This window comes from Strigops habroptila, chromosome 5, assembly GCF_004027225.2.
Source record: "Strigops habroptila isolate Jane chromosome 5, bStrHab1.2.pri, whole genome shotgun sequence".
Lineage (NCBI taxonomy): Eukaryota > Metazoa > Chordata > Aves > Psittaciformes > Psittacidae > Strigops > Strigops habroptila.
The window spans coordinates 46313232-46338453 of NC_044281.2; the positions used below are offsets into that span (position 1 = coordinate 46313232).

Consider the following 25222-nt stretch of genomic DNA (forward strand, 5'->3'; position numbering starts at 1 on the left):
CAGATCTATTTATTTTAGTAGTCCCCTTATCACTCACATGTTTATACTATAAATGGTTTTCATTTGGATTTCACAGACTCAAATTTTTGATTCAAGAAAGAGTTATATTTTCTTTTTTTTTTTTTTTTTTAACCTACAATAAGAAGAAAAGCCTCCTTATTTGCTCAGGTTACAGTGTTAGTTTAATTTTCATAGGAGCAGCAGAATATTTTGAAGTGAGTAACATTTACCAAGTCATTAGTTTTATGCAAACTAGGAAAGAAGATGAAAGAAAAAAATTTATCAATTATTTATAGATTGTTAAAATGTATCGTCATACAGTGCTACTGTATAGAAATGACAATTAGCCAAACTTACCTTCTATAATTAATAATGAATATTATTAATGAATATTATGCTCTTTGGGCAGCTAATCACCAATTCTACAAGTTTGTTTGACACTGCTAAAGATACCTAGCAAATGCACGGGTTAAAATAGGAAAAGCAGAACAATGTTCTCCCGTTAAGGAATGGCCAGCTTGAGCAAGCTTTCAGCTACAGTTAAACTCTTGCTACCCTTCCAGTTGAGAAAATGGTGGTCTACCAAAGCACTTGACAACCTGATTGGCACATGTGAAATTTAAATTCAAAGACTCCTAACGGAAAAGGTCTCCCAAACTGGTGGTTTGACTGATAAACTGAAAGCAACCCACCGCATTTATCACTCTCTGCCTCGACTCGAAACTTCAGAAGACGGTAACAGCAGTGCTCCTTATGTCCAAGCTACTGGCCAGGCAGGCGCAGATCAGCAGGCCACACTGCGCAACCTGTTTCTTTGGCGGTACACATTTGGAAACGGCAGATATAGCTCACAAGGGGCAGCCACTCCATTCGCACCTATCAAAACAACAGGCAAGGCTGCCACGCTTTCAACTAGAGGAGCAGAGCGGGCGAGAGGCAGCACCACCGTGGGTGTGAAGGGATGCCATGCTGCATCCCGACAAGATGGGGTGAAGGTAGTCCAGTGTTTGTGGCCAGGTGGCTTCTTCATTCCAACCTGTTTTTCTCCTCTGTGTCTTAAGAAAGGCTTCTTAAGCATCATTTCCCCCTTGAAACTGCTTTTCCTTTTTTTTTTTTCCTCCTTTATTTTCAGCTTTGGAAATTTGATCTCATGATATGGCTAGTGGTGTTAGGTCTCTCACTGAAATGTCACTTATTGCCATCCCCTTTTTTGTGGGCTCCTAAGAGCATCTTTATGGTAGATGTGGTGGAATTCAGTGACCTAAATGGTGGCAGCTAACCACATCAAGAGTTATCCTATTGTATCCATGTTATCCTCCAACTGCACCAAGACCTAAGGAGCTTCTGGGACGCTTCATGCACTGTCTCAGATGCTCTAAGGCATATTAAATGGCACTAGATGCATGGTATTTTAGTAAATATATTTACCTGGTATAGCTGAGCATTTATTCATTTATTTTTTCAGAAGCTGTATCTGTAGGCTTGCATTCTAGCTCACTAGCTTTTGCTGTCAGAGGTGGGTCATGGTCAATCCCCGACACTGTGTTCCACTACCAAAGGGTTGGGCAAGGGGCATAAGGAATTTGGGCACACAGGGGGAATGTTGTCCCAGCACATCTCAACAAAAACTCATGGAAATATTTTGATCTATAACTACAGATCTTTTGATCTATAAGGTACAGCTGCTACCATGGCTGGTGGCTTGTCTTGGATATGAACCAGCTCCATGCTGAAGACACCAGGTAAATAATCATTTTGTGTTGAATTAGCTTTGTTCCACTGATTTTACTGCACTATTTTCAATGGAAGATCCCCTTTGCAAAACTGAATGGTTCCTAGACTATGTTAAGCCCTGGTAAAGGTTTGTTAAAAGCTTTGATCGCTAGCTTCCTGCTAATACATAGAATACTGAAAAGCCCTCCATAATCACAGGGGGCAGTACAGAATTATTTTTTTGTTATAAGCACACTATTTGTAATAACTTATGGGCATTCTTGAATTCATAAATACCAAGGCTTTGCCAAATATTTTAACTACCCCTCCATGGCAAATTGTCTTTAAATACTGGCAGTTTTTTTCTTTTTAACATTTACTTGTGGACCAGAAACACTTGCAGTCTATTGCCCCTGGCCTTCTGTGAGAATGTTAGTTAGCAATGCTCATAAAAACTCAATTCATCAATGTGAACATAATTTGCTATGAACAGAAAGCTCACAAAAGGGTGAATTTGTCAGATAGACAGGTGGCCTGAGATCTCTCCCTGATACTGAACGATATGAATAATAGATTCTGGTAAATGTATGCCAAGACTTGAGCTGTAAACACAGCTGCCTCCATTCCCTTCCAGAATAACAGCTTCGAGAACGAAAGCACAGGAACCACAGTTCCACCTGAGGACTAAGCCTGTGCACGTACACACACACACAAACACACACAAAAGCAATGTACTTGCAGGCTCACAAAGAAAACAAGTCCCAGAAAAGGACATAGCTGTTTCCAGCTCCTTTTGCAGACCGTTGCAATGAACGGATTTTAACATGTGTGGAGAGCAGAAGGAGAGAATAATAGAAAACATTTAAAATATATTTTAAAATATATTCAGTCACAGAAATAAATCTTTCTGTGATCCAAAGGAAAAACCCCTAAACCCTCAGCTGGCTTTTGTAGGTAAAGAACCCAGACACAAGACCAAAAAAAAAAAAAAGCATCATAGTGTCACAGCTGAACATGAAAATAAAATTATAGAGCTTTTTTGCTTTGATACTATTCCCAAAAATTAGTTAACTGTAATGATCCAAGCTAGACCTGCACAAAGGTTTTTGGTGTGGTTATTTTTGTTGTTGTTGCAGGCTATTTATATTTATTTATATTGCATTTCTTTTTAGCTGTTTTTTTTAGGCTTAAATCATTATTTACTGTCCACAGACGAGGTTAGAAAGATATTATATGTGCAAAAATGACTTTTAGGCTTTTCTACTGAACAGCTTCTGCTGAATGGTTGGCCAACATAACTTTAGAGTAGGCTGACGTCTGCTTCAGGCAACCCAGATGACCAGCGGTACAAAATGGTCGTTGTAATGTTTGGAGACTGGTGGGAAAGACCTAATCCTGTGTCGGGCCTTCTTGAACAGCGTCGTATAGGTAGGACGAAAAGGACCATGGGGTAATGACTTTGCATTGCTGAAAACAACCCAAACAAGTCTTCATATGGACCCCACTGGGGGTCCATTTTCAGCCACATTCATTTTGAAAGCACATCAACAGTGTAGTATAAATGCTCTCATGCAGTTGACTTTAAAAAAGGCAGACGTGTAATGTATTGCAGAAGAGAATGGCTGGCTGAAGTGCTTATTTTGGGCTATCAAACATTTTTATTTCTGAAGTTCTAGCTGAGGACTCAGCTTTATTCTTTGTATGGTAAGGATTTAATATATTTCCCCTCTTATAGGTATAAACCAAAGGACTTTTCCCATGCTTGAATGCCTTATTTTAGGGATAAGGCAGGCTCCTTATTTGATCCTTCTCTGGCAGTGATACAGCCCAGGAAATGAACTGGGAATTATATCATCTGAAGTTCATACATGTTTGTTAATATTTGTTATTTAGGGAGGATGTTTCTCTGTAATGAGTTGGCTAAGGTGAGAGACATGTAGCAATGAACGCGGAACCAACACATTCAAAAGCTCCCAAAATGTGACCGCATATGAGATATTAAAGGCAAAATGGAAGTTCTGAACAAATTAAATCACTGTCAGAATAATAAAAGAGAAATGAGCTATGATCTAATCTGTTTTCTAGCAGTGTCACAGAGGAGCTATAATAAAAGCTATTTGCAAAGTTCAGAATCATTTCCCGTGCAAAGCCATCCACACACGCTATATGACTCTGGACAAATGGAGGGGGTCTTGGCATTGCCAAAAAATTGTGCGTGGATAGTTTACTGTTAGTTTGAAGTTTGTGCACCTAAATTTCTTAGTTGACTGCAATTTAAGCTCCCTCCCTCTTTGAGATGGCACACGAACTTGTGCACCTGGCTTTCTCTCTCTGTTTTTGGTATACCATCTTCAGCCCTTTCCAATTACAAACTGCAAGTATGAAGGACAAACAGAAAAAGAATAAAGTCACATCACAGGATGGTTATCTAACCTGCTTTTGCACCATGCATGCTATAAATGAGAGCAAAGCAAAAGATGTATTGTGTCCTCATTGGAAATGCTTGTTCTGTTCTTCTCCTTAGAACAATGCATGAAGTGCAATCCCAGTTACTGTGCGGCTCTGTTTCTGTGGAACTGGCTCTGTAAGCAGTGTGTGAGGAAGAGACATGCAAAAGGGACATAAGGATGGATCAAGTGAGTATATAAATGCCTGTTTTCTCCCTTCACAAGGAATATATGGCAAGTGATAAAATAATGATGAAGGTATACCTGGAGTTATGCACAGAGGTAATGAAGCAGCTGCTCTGTATACTCCTCCTTTTAAAGCATGTAAAAGCAACTTAAGGCTGTTCAAAATACTGATAGTTTCCCTGTGTTCTTTGTTGCATTTGAAAGTGGATATATGTTGGACAGCTGGAAATAGGACTGAACCAAAGGGAAGAGAATATGGAGCAAAGCTGAGCTGACCTTGTTCTAGGCTGTGGAAAAAAAGTATGAAAAGGTGGAAAACAGCATCATCCACTGATATCTACACAAGTGGTATAACAGCAACTGAGCTCTATATAGATCTTTCTCATTTCGATTCAGTGCCTTTTACTGTAAGTAGATTGAGGCACAGCAGAGGGAGGAAAATAAAGAGAAAATGTGATTTCTGCAGTATGGCATCCACCAATTTAAAACTTGTGGACATCTGTAGTGGAGATTGAAGAGCAGCATGGACCCCATGTATATCTATAAAGGACCCCTGCCCATCAAAGGGACTGGTGACACAGAGATCTCCTACTCATGTAGAAAGAAATGAACTAATTAACATCAATGGGAAGAGCAGCAATGACAATGAGATGTGGGACCTCCCTGGCTCCCTAGAGCCTGACAGTATTGCTAGGAGGTTTCCCTCTAAATGTTTTGGTATGTGTTTATAAGTTATCACCTGTTTAGGATGGTGTCTATTGGAAATGCAGTTTGATATGGTTATTCATCATGAAGACCTGGTGATGAGCAAGTAATAAATGAACTCCTGCACTTCATAAGGCTGGTATCTGTCCTCTATGATGTCTTTCGGACCTGCCTGTGTTGCTCAGCAAAGACCCCTGCAAAAATACACCTAGGATTCATGTACACAACCATCCTGCAAGTCTCAAAACACAAAAGTAGACAAACCACTTCTTTGCACCCAAATCTCTTGCTTGTCATTGCACAAATCTCTCCCTAAAACTCCCAGTTCCAATTGCACTGATCTTCCTTGTCTCACTTTCCTCTTTGCTTGTCAGTCTTCTAGTTTCCATCAAATATCTAATGATCCCAAGTAAAAAAAAAAATAAAAATCACAGAGTGAAGGATTTATTCAGTAGCAATAAAGCTATCATCTGGCATATGAGTAAAGTGAAGAATCTTATTCTTTTTGCATTTTACTGGACATGGGAGTTACTATGCAATGTGATAAAATAATTCTCCTGCTGCAAAAGCACAACCATGCAGTCAGTGTGAGTCACCAGCAAAACCCAAAGCAGTCAAACAAATATATGATGCATTGCCTCTATGTGGGAAGGCCTAAAGTGTGGAGAAGACAAATATTGAGCTCTCTGTCTGGTGAAAGACAGTATTGCTGTATCAATAGAGAGGACTGGCTATGGTGAACTGAAATGTGAGAGCTCACCCAGTCATGCCATTGCATGGTGGACTTCAAAGCGTGATTTTGCTAATTTCTGACATACTGAACATGAAAGCTAAATGGACATCTTGAAAATAGGAAGCATAATTCAACCCCACTATCCACCCTATTATAATGCTGGTGTTATTTGTTTATACATTTAAAAAAATCACAGAATGCATGGAAATTCCAAGGCATTTTTCAAGTGTTTCAGTTTCTAGTTAACTTATGATACAGTTTAAGATCAGGCTGTTGCAGAAAATAGCTGTGCACCTAAGCAGGTCTATTCTGAAAAGGAAAGTTGATTTGTGTTATCGAACTTTGATATTATTGAGGTCTATCCCTATCTATACTTCCAGAACTCTAGTCCCAACAGTACTTGAATACAACATATGATATGTATTTATATTAATAAATTATTCTTCTTAATACTATGTAGTCTTTCTTTCTGATACAGCTTCTTATTTTCACCTCCATGCATCTACATGATTCCCTAATTTAATTATTGTACCACCATCAGCAATAACACTAGTCAGGTAAGCATGCCATGTCATTTCTGCATGTGATACAGCTAACCCTGCTGTTTGCATTGCAAGAACATCACCGGTACAGTAAATGTATTTACAAAGGAAAGAGTGGTATATAATGAACAGCATTTTACGAGCAAGTAGATGAATGATTATTAATGACAAGGAACTTACTACACAGCTCGCAGAGTGCAAACTGATCAAGCATACATAGATTTTCTTTTCTTTTGCATGTTCCCAGAAGTAACAATAAAACTACATGGATCTACAAGTAAGAAAGCCGCAGGAGAATCCCCATGCATAGAGGAGTCCTTTGGCGACTTACAGCTGCCATACTGATTCTTCTGAAGTCATGACTTGGAGCCAGCTCAGCTAGACCTCAGCTTTTAGTCCATAAACTCACAAGATAGATGTGCTACAGTATCCAAGGTCTAATTAAGAAAAAACATCCAGTAGAGTGTTAATAAAAGCCATAAAAAAGCAAATATGCTGCTGTTTTGGTTTTTTTTTTTAATTGGGAGACGGATATTCCAGGATATTAAAAATTGTGCAGTATATTTGGCATCTATGGCTAAGTAACACACACACACACACAAATCTGGTATGGTGAATGAATTAAAGAATAAAAAAGGCCAAGATTCCTCCCAAGGATATGTAACAAACCTCCTGGAACACACGCTTTGATTGTGACTGTAGAAGAGGCAGGCTAGTGCACCAGGGGAACACTATGCAGCAGCCTCACGCTATGCAATCTCCTAACACGCGATATAGCTCTCAGTAAAGCCACTAAGCTTTACTGAGACAATGTGCTCTTACATTATTTCTCCAGCATGCTGTCTTCAAGTGAACATCTCCTTTACCTCCTGATGCAGCAAAATACATTAGAGGCACACAGCTGGGGTAAGAGAGTCTGCAGTCACAAACTAGAAAACAGTTGCCTCTCTCAGGTCACAATCCCTAAAATTGCTCCTACATGACTTGGAGGTTTGAGATAGCCTTAGCCTTATCTGAATGTTTTTTGGTTTTGTTTTGTTGGGGTTTTTTAAATGGAAAATTTAGAAGTGTTATGTACACACATACACACACACGCATACATATATTATAATAGCTGACAAGAATGAAAGAGTAAAAAAGAAAAGACATTTCTTCAATAACTATGCAGTTTAAATCCTCATATATAAAAAAACCTCCACCCAAACCTAAACTAAAATGCCACTCCTCCTTCTCCCAGCGGTCTGTCAATTTTGAAGAAACTTTCCAAAGTACCCCAGGCTGCTTTCTATGTTTAGTAGAGAAGCCTGAGTGCACCACTAAGCCTATAACTCCACTTGAGCTATTGCACAAAACATAGACATGGCCCTTTCTTCCCTAAAATGTTCTGGGCCACAAGCTGGATGTGTCAGCAGATGGGGAAAATGTATACAAATATATTAATTTTGTGGCCCAGATTTATGCAGAACACATATTTGCACAGAATTCATATAGGATTTTAAATCTTGTTTTAACCCTTACTAGACAGATGTGAAGCTTGGAAAGAGTGTGAACGTATAGCAAAAAGTATGGAGGGCCGTGGGGGGTGTGGGGCGTGTGGAATGGAACCGAGAGGACTGCTGCTGTAACTGCTTGCTTTGGTACCTGATTTACACAAGTTAATCTGTGTGCCTCAGTTTACTTTCTGTGAAATGTTTACACTAATACTAGCAATCTCGAATTAACTTTGCAAAGCTCTGTTAATTAGCTCATAATTAATTAGGTTCTTAAAGCTTCCTGGTTGAAAGCAGAGCCGGGTAAATAAAGCTAAAAGAGAAAGAATATTGTGATTTTTCTTTTTTTTTCACAGAAGATCTGCTGATGTACCTGCATGTTCACAAATGTTCAGGTGAGCATTTTTATTCACTCAAAATCTCCCAAAGACAAAAGGGCTGTGTCTGCCAGTGTGGAGAAGTATTCTGAGAACATTCATACCAGATGTGTGCTCATGACTGTCCTGAAAAACTCTTTTCATTGTTTGCACAATGATTTGTCAAGGAGTTATAACTGTTCATGAATTATTTCCCAAAGCAAAAAATAAATTCCTTCATGGCTATACAGGGTGGTCTATACACACTTTTCAAACTGCTTTAACTATAGCTGTTTAGAAATAACTGCAGCCACTTTGTTGTGACACCATTCTGCAGTCAGAGATGTGCCTGATCTATGATGGGGTGACTCAATTCATTTTTACTGTTGTCTACCGAGAAGCTCTAATAAGGGCTTCATTTTATTTTTTCTTTTTCATGAGGTTTACTGGGTAAACTTAGAGATGGCATGTGCACTGGCAACAGCATGGCAGCCCCAGCTGGGCTGGCTGCACAGGCATCGCAGGCGGCCAGCACAGCTGGGCTCTGCCGTGGCATGGCAGGGCCGTGGGGAGGTAACACAGCTCCTGCAGGACTGCGGAATGGCACTGATAGGCAGCCGTGGGAAAATTCACTCAGAGAGTGGCTCTGTGACAGGGTTTTCTGTCTGAGGAGGCCTGAGGTAGGGGTAAGCCTCTGAAGGATTGCTTTGTTGTTGTTGAATAGACCAAGCTTTTTTAAAAAGGTAGGACACCCAGGGTTTACACTATTTACTAATGGTGGGTGTTATAGTGCTTAATTTTCATGTTCCTGGCAACCATGATGGGAACTCCATCCTCAGTGAGGCGCTCAGAGATCTTCAGCATGCACTGAGAGAGATTCAGAAGCTTCAGTATGAGTGCATCCAGCAGCCTGACCTGACCCAAGACTGTAAATACATACAGATCCATGAACAGCAGAGGAACCAGGAAGGACATGCTCTCCCAGATTCTGCTGGAGACAGAAGAGTCTCTCTTTGGGCTTCCTTCCCAGCCTCTGCCTTGCTCCTGGGCTTAGGTGGTCATATCCTTTTCTGCATGACATGGTAGCACCGACACCTCAACCCACCCATTGCTTTCCAGGAAGGAAGGCGCTCATTCACTATGGGGTTTATATATAACCTAGTCCTTAAAGGGACTTGAGTATCACTTTAACACTATTATAAAGTAAATCCTTATAACACATATTGTATATAAATACTAAGTATTACAAAGCATCCTGATGTGCTCTGCAACTGACCTCAGGCACCTTCTGTGTTCAAATTGAGGCAATTCTAATCCTGGCTTATCTTTATAACTGCAGTTTGTCCAGATAAACTTTATATTGATACATGTTGGAGACAGGCAGGACTTGCAGATGCAAATAATTTAGTGAGCCTGGTCCTAACTGTTTATTCTGTGTGCAAATCTACCTTTATGTCACTATACATGCCCACACTATGTACTTTTTTGTTCAAACCATCATAGTCAGAGAAGGAGAAAGACTTTAAATCATCCCTTAAATTTAACTCATCCTCAGAACACCATGGGATTTAATGACTGATACACAGTGGAAGTGACAGACAGGAAAACCCTGTTAACCCACAGGTCCAGAAGATAAGCTGAAACATTTTCAAAGAATTCATCGTGCCTGGCATCATAAAAGTGGCTCAGTTCATTAAGTGAATAATTTCCAGTGAATTTTTAGCTCAACTTCCATGTAAGTAATGCACAAAAAGAGAACAGTCTAAACCCTCTGTTAAAATATTCTCTGCAGTAAATTTGACAAGCTTCAGAAAAAAAAAAAAAATTGTATCAGCTGAAAAGCCTGCATTTATGTAGTACCTTATTCAATAACTCAGGAGAACATACAGTGTGCTATCTGGAGGATAGCATTTTTTTTTTCCTCCAGATGTCTCTTTTTCCTTCCAGAAGTTGCAGAGCATTGGACAAGCAGTAACAGATGATGAACACATGCATAACTACAAATGGGCAAGCTGATTGGTTTCAGAATTGGTATAAACATTTGCTCTTGGATTGAGATTTAGCCCATAGCAAATCTTTACATTCTCGTTATAAACCTCTGACAAAAAGAGCTTCTAATGAAAATGCTGACAGTGTGAAAACGTGGTTATGGTCAGGAAAACAAATGGATAAAAAGTGGGATTTTGTAGTTCCATATGTATACTTCACCAGGGAAGTGTTTGCTAAGTTTAAATTTCAAAGCAAAAGCTTGGTGATAACTGCTTCTCCTACCCTTTCTATTTAGGGTCACCAAACCTGCTACTATTACTTCTATCAACTCCTACACTACCATTTAAAAAAAACCAAACTCAAACAAACAAACAAACAAACAAAACACAGGTTGGGATATGAACTTCTCTGAGAGCTGAGTGAGAGAGCCAGCAGCTGGATCTTTTAGCATCTCTTTTTGATGATACAGATCCTAGTAGAGCTGAATAGCCCCAGTCAGGACATGGCCTCACTGCAGTAGGGTGTTATGGACTGGAAAAAAAGGGAGAAAAAGCACACGTGGAGAAGACAATTGCGTTGTATCTGTTTGCATGGGGGGCCTGGCAGGAGAAGGAGGAGGAGAAAGGGCTCAGCAGGGCAGGAGATGTGAGACAGGCACATTCTACTACTTCTTGGGAGGTATAAAAAGAGGTCCTGCCCCTATTCTGCCTGAAAGTGGGATGTCTGAAGGGCTATGACATTTCTTCTAAACTTAGACTTGACGTTCTTTTGGCCTGTTGTGATGGAATTGCCAATATGGGGAACAAGGGTGATTACAGTTGGGGAGTGTTTCAGCCTTGCATTATGAGAGAAAAAGGCAAAAAGGAAAGATGGTTTATGACATCTAAGAAGTGTATGGCATTGATGATTATAATATAGGACAAGGTAAGGCAAGACACAATGGCAACCTGGTTTGAGCAGCTAAAACAGCACCCCCAGCACCATGCCAGCATCCTTGCTGGCCATTCCATGGCCCACAGGGCAGCCTGTGAGCACAGACAGGTGCATATAAAGTTGATTGAATATTTTTATTCATCAAAGCATAAGCAAAGGGCAGATCAGTAAGTGATAACGGACAGAAATGTGGGTTTACAGGCACAGACCATGTGAATATTTTTTGGGACAAGCCATTGAATTTAGGTGCAATCTGGCAGAGCACATATATGCCTTTCTCCAATACAATCAAGGCTTACTAGTCTTGCCTTAAACTAGCAACTGTGGAATGAAAGAAAAAGATATGACAATATAAGACAGAAAAAGAAAAAAAAAAAAAATCCCTAACCCAAATTCTTAAGAACCAGGAATGTCAAACAAACATGGGACTGACAAGCAGGAGGAAATCAGGCAAAGTGATGGTGCAACAGGGCATGCAGGGCAGTAAAATCTGGCATGATATTCAGAGTGGCATCCCTGTTTATGGTGGGGAGGGAAGCAGGGTCACTTTCCCTTGACTGATGGATCCCATACAGTTCTGAAGCTCATTATTATGAGAAAGACACTGAAAAATTTTCAGGATACTCACACAATACAAAAACCTAAAACTAACTTAAAAAAGAGACAACTTTTAATAACGTGCTAGAAGCAACAATGTTCATGGTGAGATAAGAAAAGGCTTGGTTAAATAATGACCAAGGATGCCGGAGGAATGGCAGTGAACTACTAACACCTGGAGCCAGCAAGAATTTTATTAGTGACTTTAGTGTGACCCAAGTTCTACTGCAAGGAGTCAGAGGAAATGTCCAGCACAATGAAGGGGATATTGGAAGCAATGCTTTTGCATAAAGCAAATTAAAATGTAGCTGAGTTTCATGGAGACCTCCTGACAGCAGGGTTGTCTGTGGCACTGGAAAATCCTCATGCTGCCACAGACAGAAAACGAACACACTGCACAGAAAGACTTCTCTAGCTTGTGGTATAATGAACACAGAATTATCTCATTGCAACAATATACAACCACTGAATTTGACGCCACTTGAAAAGCTGAGAGCTCTTAAGTTGCTACATTGAAAACAATTTAATTGAACCTAGCTAATTAGAATATAACAAGTAGTTAAAAATTATGCAATGCTTTAAAAATCTTTTAATTAATTTGAAATTCTGATGGCAAATTAGTAAATGTACATCAGTAACTTCCTGTGCTTGACTCAATACATAATAAAAAACCCCCAAAACATATATTTTGTCAATAGGGACATTTTGAGAAAACATACACAAATCGAAAATAATAATGTAAAGTAAGGAATAATTAATTAATTCAAGCTTCAAGATAAGATCACTGTGTCCTGCTGACCCTACATGTTAATCAGTTGATTGATTAATTATTACAATCATAATAATTATAGGGTGTAAATCTAAATATATTTAAAGATAGTTTACACTTAGAATAAAAATGCCTTTTATATCTCTTTATCTTCATAATTTCTTGAAGCCTAGTCATACTTTTTGTTTGCCATAAATAAACCTGAAGCATTTTCAGATGTTATCTTTGTGATGAGGCAGGTTTATACTTCATTCATCTGATCAGCAATATTTTTTTGTGTGCCCTTCACCTCCTCTCTAATGAAAAATATGTTTCTAGATGAGAAACAATTATGTGCAATTATGAAAATTATGAATTATGTGCAATTATGAAAAGCTCATCTTAAATGAAAGACAAGCGAACATACCAATAAGGCTATTGTATAGTTATAGACTGCCTTTAACCAGGAGAGTTTTACATATTGAATCCTTCTTCCACTACATAAACTCAGTCTGAAGTGAAATGGTAAAGCAAATCAGCAGCAGACAAAAATATTAAAGAAAACATCCCAAGGAAAATCAAGAATTCTTCTGCTGATTTCTAATTCATAGGCAATGCAGAAAATCTTGACATCTACATAATTTTCGAATTTGCTCTTTCTTGTTAAACCTAATAGTACTTTATGATTGCACCAAAAGAAAGGTATGGGTCCTTTCAGCTCAACTGGAATAGCTAAAATCCATTTTTCTATTAAAAAGTACATGAAAAGAAGAGACAATGGTTACACAGTTAAATATTTTGGACATTGTTAAAATATACAATTAGACTAGATTTTAGGTTACTAAGGTCTCACTAAATCAGTAATGAGGTGCTTCAGTAGGAGTGAGAGGTAGAAGCTGTAGTTGTTTGTACTCCACATGTGCCACAGATAAAAACTCCTGTTTCTATCACTGCCAACCTGGTTAACAAGTCCTATGTGATTCGTCCTGACTCCTACTTAGATTATAACTCCTTTGTGTTTCTCCTGAAGTGAAAAGTGGCCTGAAGTGGGAATTTCATTTGCTTTCATTTAAACTGAGAAACATAGTAAAACGCCTTGTTGAACCAAGGATGACATTTCTTTCTCTTTTCAACGTTTAAAAAAGAATTGGCTTAATTTTGATTTCATTCTTGCCATTGCAAAACATTAGGAAGTATTAAATAAGTGTGTGCCTTAAATTTTTTAAAAGAAAAGAACTACTATCCACTAAAATACAGACTTTAACAGCAAATTTCATGACCATTTTCAATTGTGCAGTGCTAGAAATTTTGGTTTCTTTGTTTATAGAGTTTGCATCCATATACTGCTTTGCAACTCTCATTTTGCACTGATATTTGTTAAATAAATAATGCTAGGTTAGGAATTATAGTATAAATATTTTAAGGAGCCACTAAAGCATCCTCAAAAGAACAAAAACACTAACCAGGCAAATTCCAAGTGAATGAACTTTTATGGCCTTCAAAGGGTTACTTGACCTTCTACATTTGCAGCTTGCTTGACTGAAAGTTACAGCAGTGGAGGAGATAACAGTGAAACTGTACTATAAAAATAAATTACTATCATGAATATTAAGCAACAAGGATATAATAAACATGACTACTTACATGATTCTGATTTATTGATACTGATTTGCTAGTAAATTATCACACAAAGTACTCGTTGTAGTTGTTCAGGAACATGTGCAAAATAAAGCTTGGTGGACACTTCCCAAAGACCTTGACATCTGTCACTGAATTCATACTTGGAGATTCTTGGGGTCTATTTTTCTGGTATGTGATACTGAGGTGCATTTACTTTTCCTTTCCACAGTTTTATATATTTATTTCTAATTTTTGGCTGCCTGGCTTCTTTAAACTCCATTTTTTAGCCATGCACAGTTTTTAAAACTGCTATCATGGAGGTTCAGCTCTGACACAGTGGAATAAATCCAGCTGCAAAATCTCCTAAAGGCTGTTCATGCTTGTTTTGTTAGATAGTGCTCACTTTGAGTCAAGAGGTTTCATTACTATATTTATGAACCTTTTGGCACCAGGAGTTGGTATTTCCTCGTGCTAAGCATTAATGCATTTTGCATCACTTTTTAGCATCAGGAACTCTAAATCACTGGTGCTGAGGGGTTAAAGATGGTAAAATAAACCAGGTATTTATTTCCAGATAGAAATCTTCAGTGTATGTGTGCATGCTTGATCTGTGTGTATCTATATAGTCTGAGCAACTATCAAATAGCAGAGATAGAAAACAGGTTACCACAGTCACTACCTAGTAAGAATGCAGGTTTTAAGGGATCTCAGCATTGACAGCTTCCTGCCTATATTCTGCATCAGATATTTGTTATCCAAATTGATGGAAAGTATCCTATCTGAAAATAGGATTAATATTCTTCAAATTTAAAACCTGCTTTGTGCTTATGTGGCTTATAAAATTTCATGACATGGTATGTTACGTCAAGCCTAAGATTACTTTTCAAGATTTCTGAGACAGAATCTACTTCACTTTGCCTGTCATCAGCCCAAAGCATGTTCCGAAAAGACTACTTTTCTGAGGCAGTGATTCACAAATACCATCTGAACTAAAGGACAGCTACTGCTTCAAAGCAAAAACACAGATTTTGGATCAAATTGTATTAACATCCCCTGAAGTGGTTACTCTCATCACGGTTTGATACTTCTCTGTGGAGGATATCCAGATAGAGGACTTTTTTTTTTTTTTTTAATGTTAATATGCTTAAGCTTGCAAACAGGAATCTAGCCTCATCAGGTGCCCTGATCTGTGGGGCAAAGAAAAATAAACAATGACCTCAGCTGCAGAGAGAGGCCTCTGGCTGCATGTGAACATACAGATGCAAATCAAACACAAGCCAAGGAAAAGGCTGTTCTAGAAGTGCCACTTGATAGCCCAGGGCTGGAGCTGCAGAAGCGTATATAAGCCTGCCTGCCAGGCAACCCTCCCTGCTTCTCCCATTTTTGTTTTGTCTGAAAAGGAAAAGAAAAAGAAAAAAGAAAAAGAAAATAGATAAGGAAAAGGAAAAATAAAAGAAAAGGAAATGGAAAAGGAAAAAGAGAAAAGGTAAAAGGGAAAAGGAAATGGAAAGGAACAGGAAAAAATAATTAGAAAAACAGTGGGAAAAAGGAAAAGAAGTAGATGAAGAAGAAGCAAAAAAAAAAGAAGGAAAAGGAAAAGGAGAAAAAACACCAAGTATTTCAGATGAGCTTTAGCAGATCTCCAGTTCTCAGTCATGTTTTTGGTTTCTAAAACCTTTGAGGGTTGTACCTTTCTGGTTGCTTCAGATCTTAAGTTTTGTGTGAGTGATTAATATACCATTTGATTTTCTAACCATTTAAGAAAACCTAGGTGAAGAGGGTTTGTACCTGGCTTGCACTTCTATCTTTTTTTCCCCCTGTGCAACACTATCACTCAAAAGTGTTTAACAGCGAATGAGTCAGACCATGAGCTGTCACTGAATTAGATTGTGCTTCTGTTCTTAGTGAGATTATCTCTCTGACATAGTACCTTCCCAGGCAATTAAAGCATTAGCGTTTTGGCCAAAATGTAACCGTAGTCAAACGGGTTAACAGGTTAATGAATTTTATACAGAAGGGAGTCAAAGGGAGCTGTTTGACTCTGCAGGAAGCCAGTAAATTGCATTTTATTTTAAAATTGGGGACATTTCAAATTTAATACTTGTACGACAAGAAGGCAGTGGATTGAAGAAATATTTCAGCATCCAAGGAAGCATCCTTATAAGTAAAATTTTTGTTTGTTAAGTATCTTGTGCAATAGCTTGTCTTGGGGCCATGCACTCCCTCACACTCGTTTAGGAGGAGGATGTACAGCACTACTCATTTCTTCCATTCCCACGCTATGTCTTCTTTTACTTGACTTCCCTTCTTAGCTGTTATCTGGTTCAGCTGGTGTAGTGCAGCTGCTAAAGATACTTTTCTGCAGCCACATTACCCAGTTTGCCAGCACTAATTTTTCACAATTTATGTCCCTCAAGAGACACTATAAGTCCTATTAACTTTGAACTCTGCCCAGCCTTGGTAAGAACACAAACAGATTACAGGGGATTCCCCTCCCTCAATGCTCCTTTTGGTGCAGTCCAGGGCATGGTTGGCTTTCTGGGCTGCAAGCACACATGGCCAGCTCACTCTGAGCTTCTCAACTAATACACCCAAGCCCTCAGCACTGCTCTCAATTCATTCTCTGCCCTGCCTGTACTTGTTCTTGGGATTTCGCCTACCCATGTATGGGACCTTGCAGTTGGATGGGGACCTCAGACTTCCACCCTAGCAAACCTGTGCCTGATTTGAACCCGTGACTCAACTTCTCTCTGAAATTCTGTGAAATTCAGTGAGCATTTCTGTAGATAGTGCTGTTGTTATTATTCTAGTTATATTATTGCATTTTATCATACCCGTGTGCAACATGGCATTTCTCTTTTCCAGCCCCATATGTGTGCTATTAAACTGTGAGGATATTTTTTTTGACCATTCATGACTCGTTTCTGTGCCTGTCTGCTTTTGTGGAATTTTTAGAACATGAAATTTCTTGTTTCTTTCTCCATGTGAGTTTCAGACCATTTCTAGAACATTTCCAGAAAAAAGAGAGCTGTTGTAACTCCTTTCATGACCTATTACTGCTCTCAGGTGTTAAAGGTACAGATAAAACAGGGTCTGTATTACTTAATTTTACTTCTACCTGATTTTTGCCCAAAGGTTTGTCATAGTCCTAAGTGTGAATGTTAAAGTTGTGCTTTTTTAGCTCAATTAATTCTTTGTTATCAGGAGTCTTGTCTGAAGTTGCAAAGAGTACATAGACATGGTACTATGTACACTTTCCATCATTATAAAAGAATATTTTATAAAACTGCAACGTAATGGTTCATATCAAGACACATTTTATGGCTGATTTTACCTGATAGAACTTGAGGACCTAACAGTTGCACAAATTGGCAGAGAAATTTCTGAATGAAGAGCCTGATGTTAGGAGCACTCATGCAGTGTGGTCGCAGCACGCTGGTGCTGGAGAGCCCAGTGGGAGGTAATAGTTCCTTGAAGGACTCGTGTAAGTGAAAACAGCTTAAATTTACCAGGGGCCAAAGGTGCTTGAAGTATTTAGGACACATAAATGTAGTCCATAAAGTTAGTGCTTACTCTGAATACTACAGTTGTCGTAGTCTAGATCTTCAAATAGTGTACTAGTCCAGGTCTTCAAACATCTACATGGTGAGGACCAAAGAAAACTCAGTTGTCATCTTTTTTCACCAAGACATTATCATGCTATTCTTTGATGTTTCTGATCACCAATCAGGGATACATGGTGTTACTCTTATTACTTTTATTTGGGAACAACTTTTAGATAGTAAGAAGGTGTATGGAGAGATGAAGACAGCACAGCACTGCATGTGATGAATTTCTGCATTGCCTTCTCTTGTTCTTGAGAGTTACTTTCCCTCCCTTTCTGGCCTTCTATTCACCACTCCCCACCCTCCTTCCATCTCTTTCATTTTTGCACCTCTGAAATTATATAACTGGGGCATTATAGGCTGCTTCTCCTCCTTTCTTACTTTCAGTCACAAGCCTGATGAAACATTTTTCCCCTTGAACCCAGAGTGCCAATTCTTACTTTGTCAAGAGCTCAAGAAAACCTTAATGGGAAGTTCCTTTACTCCTGCCTCCTGCAAAGACTCCACGTTGCAGAGGTCTTGTCACAGTCACTAAAGAGCTCCTTCACTCTTTCCTCCTCTCTTCTGCCCAGTGTTGTTGCTTGGATTTCTCAGTTTCTCTTTCACCATTCTCTCCTGCTTGATTTTCTCCAAGTTTCTCTTATGCTAACCCACATATGATCTCTTAAGTTGGTTTCCTTCTTGCTTCTGCCCTTTCTTTCCTGCACAAAATGATTCTCTTAACCACAGATGAAATTTAAATAACACAAATATGCTATTTTCCATGCCCCAAAAGTAAGTAGAAGAGGAACAAACCCATGCTTTTTTCTATTTGCAAGTTTTTGATTGCACACTCTGTCAACCAGCAGCTGGTGTAAACCTACCAGAGAGCTACCAGACCCTCAGTGATTGATCTGGCTATCAGTTACAAATATAAACAACTTTTTTGCAAATTGAAGTGAGCCACACTGCTTCTCAGACATTTCCACCAAGCATCCAATGACTCCTCCAGCTTCCCATAGACGTTAATGCTCTGACCACCCGTGTCCCATGGCAGGTAAGAACACAGGAAAAAAAGAAATTAGCCTTGTTAGTGTTTGTGTAATTGAGGACAAGTCACAATTTTGACATAATTCTGTCTAATGAGTGCTCTTTGCAAGTCCTGGCTTCAAAGTACTATACTGAACCTATCATGTACAGCAAAGTTCTTGAAAAAGGTTCTCACTGAGCAGAACACTGCAGATTTGTATCCAATAATTTATTGTGCAAGCATTAAACCATTCATACCACAAACACCTGTGCAAGCCAGTTGGCCTAGTCAATTCTTGTTTAACATTTAATTATGAATCTAATTAGCATGAGTTAAGAGACAGGCCAGGCATCCGCAATAAAATTCCCACTGTGCTAAAAAAATTATAACTATAACAAAAAAGACTAAGCCAGGGAAGAATATGTCTCTCCTGTGCAAACTTTTACATGACAGCAAAATCCAAGTAGAAATTCTTTTAAAAACTTTTTCATTACTTTTGACGATAATTGTAAAGCCTCCATCATATTTATAAACCCAAATTATACAGTTTTTCTCTTCCTTTAATATTAAGGCAACTTTCATCACTGGTGCAACCCTTTCAGTGATGTTCCTCAGATTCTCTTCTTTTCCTCAAAAGGTAAATTAACTGATCTGACAGCGTCACTGCAACACTGTGTTAGGCAAGGCTTATAAAGCAAAAAAAAAAAAAAAAGGTTAAAATATTATTTCAGTGCACATCTAAGAGCTTTATGAACTTCTCTTTGTAGCCCAACATTTGTAGCCCAACAGAATTGTGTCCTAGCAGAACCTAGAATCAGGCTCCCTATGGACAGGTGAAACCTGGGCATCCTTCACAGAGCAAAGCCCTACAGAGGAGCTAAACCTTCATGTGTAGATTTTCTTTTAATTTCTCTTTTAACAACTTACTTAATTAAAACTTTCTAATAAGAAAAGGAAAAAAACAACCCTAGGAAGAAATGTTTTACTCACTAATTTTCTTTCCAATGGCCGTTATTTCTTAACATGTTGGGCTATTTTCCACCTCAAAAGAAAAAATCTGTTCATAGGCATGCTCTCCAATTTATTAATTTTTTTCCTTTTTTTTATAAAACAGTTGCTTCCAAACCTGGAAAGATCTATTTTAATATGCTGTGGAGCAGAAACAGTTTGCAACTGTGAAGGGAAGAGCACTAGGAGGTTACTGGGGCATACTGTTCCTTGACACCTCCTGGGAACAAAAAGACTGGAATGAACCTCTTTAGTTACCACTTTGCTGCTATTACAAATATGACAGCCTCCATTTACATCTTCAGTGGAGTTCTGCTTTCTTACTGGCTCAAATCTGAGTGGAGACTGTAGTCTAGTAGGGTAGCTTATAGCTGGGAATGTTATGGCTAAAATATATTTGTAGCCAAGTTGTACTTGTTCAACTTTTCTTGTGGAATATAGTTCCTCAGTTTAAACTACACCTTCTCATCTATTTTTTTTTTTTTTTTTTTTTTTTACTTATTGGTTTCACTCAGGATGAGCATAGAATCACTTTTTGCCTGTATTTTATTAACACCCACAGATTGGAAGCCTTCACTTCTAGCCTTTTAATGCCTTGTATCATCTAAACATCTCTTCTAAAATGTGAGGGTTTTTTCTTTCTATTGCAATATCAGTTAAAAATTCTTGGATCAGAATTTCACACAACTTTTCAGATAAGGTTTCAAAAAGCTGGATTTAACAGTACTTAGTTTCCACTGAAAATACCTAATACCACTTGTTGAATTTCTGTTATTACTCTTAGTGTTATTTTGCTTGGGAGAAAACATACATCTACAGATATGCCATAACATATTAATATATTTATATGGATAAATATGCCTGAGATTATGCTACCCACAAAATCATTCCCTTTTTTAGGAAATCTTTTAAAGAGTTGTACCTCAACTTTTGAATAAGTCTTGTTTCTACACATTTTTTGTTCTGTTCACATTAATGGATTTCTACTGCCTTCTGATATTTAGATTTGGTCAAAAAGGTATTAATTACAAATTATTATGTGAGATATACTGTAGTGACCTTGGACTTGTTTACAAATCAAAATGTTCACATGACATTGAGGCTTTCTGATGCCATGCCAAGCCCCAGAACTTCCTTGGACAAGTAAATGGAGGATAGGAAAGCAATTTCAATAGGAGGCTTGCCAACTGTGAATCTGAAGGCAGTTTCGTTAGGACTCGAAGCCCACAGATTGAGATTATGACAGAAATTTGCATAATGCCAGAGACTGATAAGATTTGGTTTCTCAGGAACCTATTACATGATGATGTTAAGAGACTGTCATGGATTTCTTACAGTGCAATATGCTGACTTGTCTTTCCAAGACAAGTTGGCCTTGAGCCTTGTTCTTTGTAAACCTCAAGTGAGGTTTCTTTAGATGTCTTTTGAAAATCTCTTTAGATGTCTTTTGAAAATCTCTTTAGACATCTTTTGTAACTTTCCACCAAGATGACACAAGGATGTTATGACTGTCAGAATAAATGAATGTATTTACTTCCTTTCTGTTTCCCAGCTACTATTTTCATAACACTGCATAGTAGTTCAGAGCAGGTCCTCTCTACACTATATTTTCAACCAATGTGGCTCTGTTCTTCAATCATGATTATGTATTGATGACTAGATTTGCTTATTGCCTCCTGACACAGGGTTTGGTTTGGTTTTTTTTTTCTGGTTTTGGTGCAGACAGCTTCTGTGCAAACTCCTCAAAAGTTGCATTATTCAGTACAAAATTTTCTATGGCCTGCTGAAGACCAAAGTGTGATCATTGCCCAGATAGATGTGAATTTCTGCAACATGCTGTCTCAATCCACACAGGCAGCAAGTTCTTGGAGGACCTCTCTGAAGCAGGACTAAAGCCCAAGCTCAGAGAAAACCTATATTACTGATCCCAGGCATCCTGGAGATAAAGACAGCTGACCAACATGGAGAGGACTGACAACTACTGATGGCACTGCTAGCTTTTGTGGGTTTAAACAAAGTCTGTCATTCTTATGAAAGAAGAGTCTATTGATCTGCTGTGTTATGATTATAGATTTTGTCAGACAAGACCAGTAAAGACCAGTATCTCATAGCAGCAAAACTGTAATAATTTTTTTAATCTAACATCTTTCAATAACCTAAGAAGTTATAAAACTCTATCATGTGTAAGATACTAAACAACCATCTTCAGTTTCCGTATAGTAGAGTAACACATAACATTTTAGGATTGATAGAAAAGAGATTGTAAGTTCTGCTTAACATGCACCAGGAGACCCTAAGTGATATATCGAAAGAATATGTGTAAAATAATTTGAAAAAAGTGTTAATGGTCTATCAAAGCAATCAAAAAAAAAAAAAAAAAATTTCCAGATCTTAATAAAACCTCCCCAAATTATATGAGTATCTAACGTGGACCCTAGGTAGTGTCTATGCACCATTATAATTCTGAAAAAGCTCATTCAGCTGCCATCTGTCCCTGAAGGTGTATAAGTTAATTAGATGCTGCTATTGTGGCCTTCGAAGAACTTTAGGTGCCTACAGCTTTGCTTCTCCCTGCATAGAGAAATGTTTCTTTTCCTGCCACAGCTTGCGCTCTGGAGATGGGGGATTACTTTGCCTAAGTGTCTGGTGAGGCTTGATCCTGGGAGGGATTGCAAGGACCTAAGCCACACATGTTGACTAGATCTGGTACTCTACACATGCTGTCCCTTCTCCAGGGACTTGGTGGCTGATATGGATCCCATGTTTTCTGTTCCTCATCCTGAGGTCTGAGATATCTGATATAAGGTTGTGGATTCCACTTGAATGCCTGCAAGACAGATTTTCCAACTCTACATTTTTATTAAACTCATTTCTGTATTCATCTGCCTGAAGTGGGAAACCCACAGCAGTAACAGATACCTTCATTCAGAAAACCGTCTGCAGAATAATTATAATTCTGGAAAAAGATTTTCTATTTAGAGTATATACGTATACATACATGTGTCTCTGTGTGTGCATTTTAAACAATAAATCACCTATTTATCTACAGTATTTACATGACACATTAAATTCATATTAGAGATAAAGAACTGAAATGAAGGCATAATCACTAGGCCTTATTGAAAAAATCTTTCCAATATAGTAATATTTCCAACCTGTTGCAGAGAAAATCAAAGACCTGAACTCCAGCCTTCCAAACCAGAGACAGATGTTGCAGCTTTGGGAACAGGGTGGAATTTTCCTTTGTGGTGTATCAGTGGGGATTTTTTGTAGCTGTAGTTGGACAGATGCATTGTCTATAGAGATGCATGGTCTATAGAGCTTTTTGCAGCTGAAAAGATCTGGAAGGACCAGTCTGTATTTGAATATTTCCTATTCTGTGAATATCAGCCATAATTGCACTGAAGACTGTAGTAGATGTCCTGGTTTTAGCTGTAACAGTTATTTTTTTTTCTTCCGAGTAGCTGGTGCAGTGCCGTGTTTTGGCTTTAGTTGGAGAACAGTGCTGATAACATTAAACTGGTGGTTTAATTGTTGCTAAGTAGTGCTTTACTCTGATTAAGGACTTTTCAATCTCTCATGCTCTGCCAGTGAGGAGGGGCATGGAAACCCAGGAGGAAGCAGAGACAGGACACCTGCCCGAAACTAGCCAAAGGAGTATTCCATACCACAGCACGTCGTGCCCAGTATATAAACTGGCAGGAGTTACCCGGAAGGGACTGATTGCTGCTCAGATCAGGCTAGGTATTGGTCGGTGGGTGGCGAGCAATTGTATTGTGCGTCACTTGTGTTAATTGTATTTTTCCCCTTCCATTTTTAGCTTTATATTCTCTCCTCTTGTTATTTTCCTTGTCATTATTATTATTAGTAGTAGTAGTAGTAGTTTTATATTATACTTTAGTTATTAAACTCTTCTTATCTCAAACCACGAGGTTTACATTCTTTTGAATCTCCTCCTCATCCCACCGGAGGTGGGAATAGTGGAGGGTAAGCGAGAGCAGCTGCATGGTTCTGAGTTACCAGCTGGGCTTAAACCATGACAGTAGAACAATTTGTTTTTTTCCATGCCTTGTGTCTGAGACCTTTCAAGAAAACTAGTTCAATTAAAACAAAAATTTATAATCAACTAACACATTTAACTTCTAATATTTCTTAACAGGTTTTGGGGTAAACTTTTTTGTTTCAGTGGCTGAAGTCCTGGCATAAGTTTGTATGGCCATGGGAGTTGAATGGCAGTAAATAAGTTGATTAAGTGCTTCAGTTATTGGCACTTCTACCACGTTACTTACATGAAGCACAATCTTACTTGCAGACAATCTGTTGAACCATGTCTGTTGATCTTTCAGAAAATCAATAGAACTATTTGCGGTGCTAAGTAATTTAAGTGTGGCTGAACCTGACTTCATAGCAGCATTTGGGCACAATTTAGAAGTGCATATTTCATCCAAAATACCGCAAAATGACTTGCCAGTAATATAATAGACAAAGTCCTTGAAAAAAACTGCTTTCCAAATCCTAAGAAACAAAATTAGTATTAGGTCAGGGGTCTTGTGGCCTATCCATTTATTACATTATAAATTTTCTGATATAAGCTATATGGACAGTAATTATCCAGCTTCAGCCTCACAAGCAGAATTCTGAGATTCTATAATGCCCTGAATTATCTTCTAATATTCTGGTCATATCTAAATTATTCTAATATTATGGCCATATCAGAAGTCATTTATAGGTGAAATTGAAGGTGGAGAGCAAGCATTTTGACTGATACATGGTACTGTAAAATTTTGTTTCCATGAACATAATAGAGATATTAATTGCAATTGCATTCTCAAGGAAAAGTAATACTAAGCTTGCTATGGATTTTTTCACATAACTTTCAAAATAACATCAGCATAAGGAGTCCATGGCACCTCTTGGGTACTCATTCCTCCTGAAACTTGTAGCTAAATGATGAAATCCCAAAGAAATATTATTGGTAACTTGTTACTGCCTACTACAGAGAGATTTTTAGACCACTTCATCTTACATACCAAATGTATGGCTCTGATTAAGGGATGTTCAGTGCTGGACAAATGGTATAATCATTATGGCAGTGTGGGATTGTGTCCTAATTACCTTTTTCCTAGCCTTCACCAAGTTGGTTTATTTCTGGCATTATTAAGCACTCCTTCTAACTGTACTGCACTCCCATGCCCTGCATGCTAATAATTCCCTTTTTTGAAGAATGGACAGAAAAGACAGAGATGCAAGAGCCTATTTTTCTCATCAACCTGAAGAAGAAGGGAAATTTTCTAGCAGCTCACTACTGACCAGGCAGAGGAATTAGCACAAAGTGGCCAACGAATCAGCTGCAACGGAAATGATATTGAAGAAAAGAGATTTTTTACTTTGCCTCAGGACTAGTAAGAGAGCTCCATGAAACCTGAAAACACCTAATTGTTCTTATAGACCTTTTTTAAGTAGAAATAGTAAGAATACAGATTTGTAGATATTGTGACAGTAAAGGCCAAATAAATAAAGAGAAGATTGTTTGGAAATTGT

General features: G+C 38.3%; 1 protein-coding gene and 1 long non-coding RNA gene across 4 annotated transcripts in view; one reads left to right on the top strand and one right to left on the bottom strand.

The window, feature by feature from the left end:
- Positions 1-25222, bottom strand: part of ARHGAP15 (Rho GTPase activating protein 15) — a 338762-nt gene that overhangs the window by 36298 nt on the left and 277242 nt on the right. The gene's annotated exons all lie outside the window — the stretch shown is intronic.
- Positions 470-7564, top strand: LOC115609094. The gene is made up of 3 exons (XR_003991744.1): positions 470-1742; positions 4238-4349; positions 6574-7564. It is a non-coding gene; the product is annotated as an uncharacterized LOC115609094 (long non-coding RNA).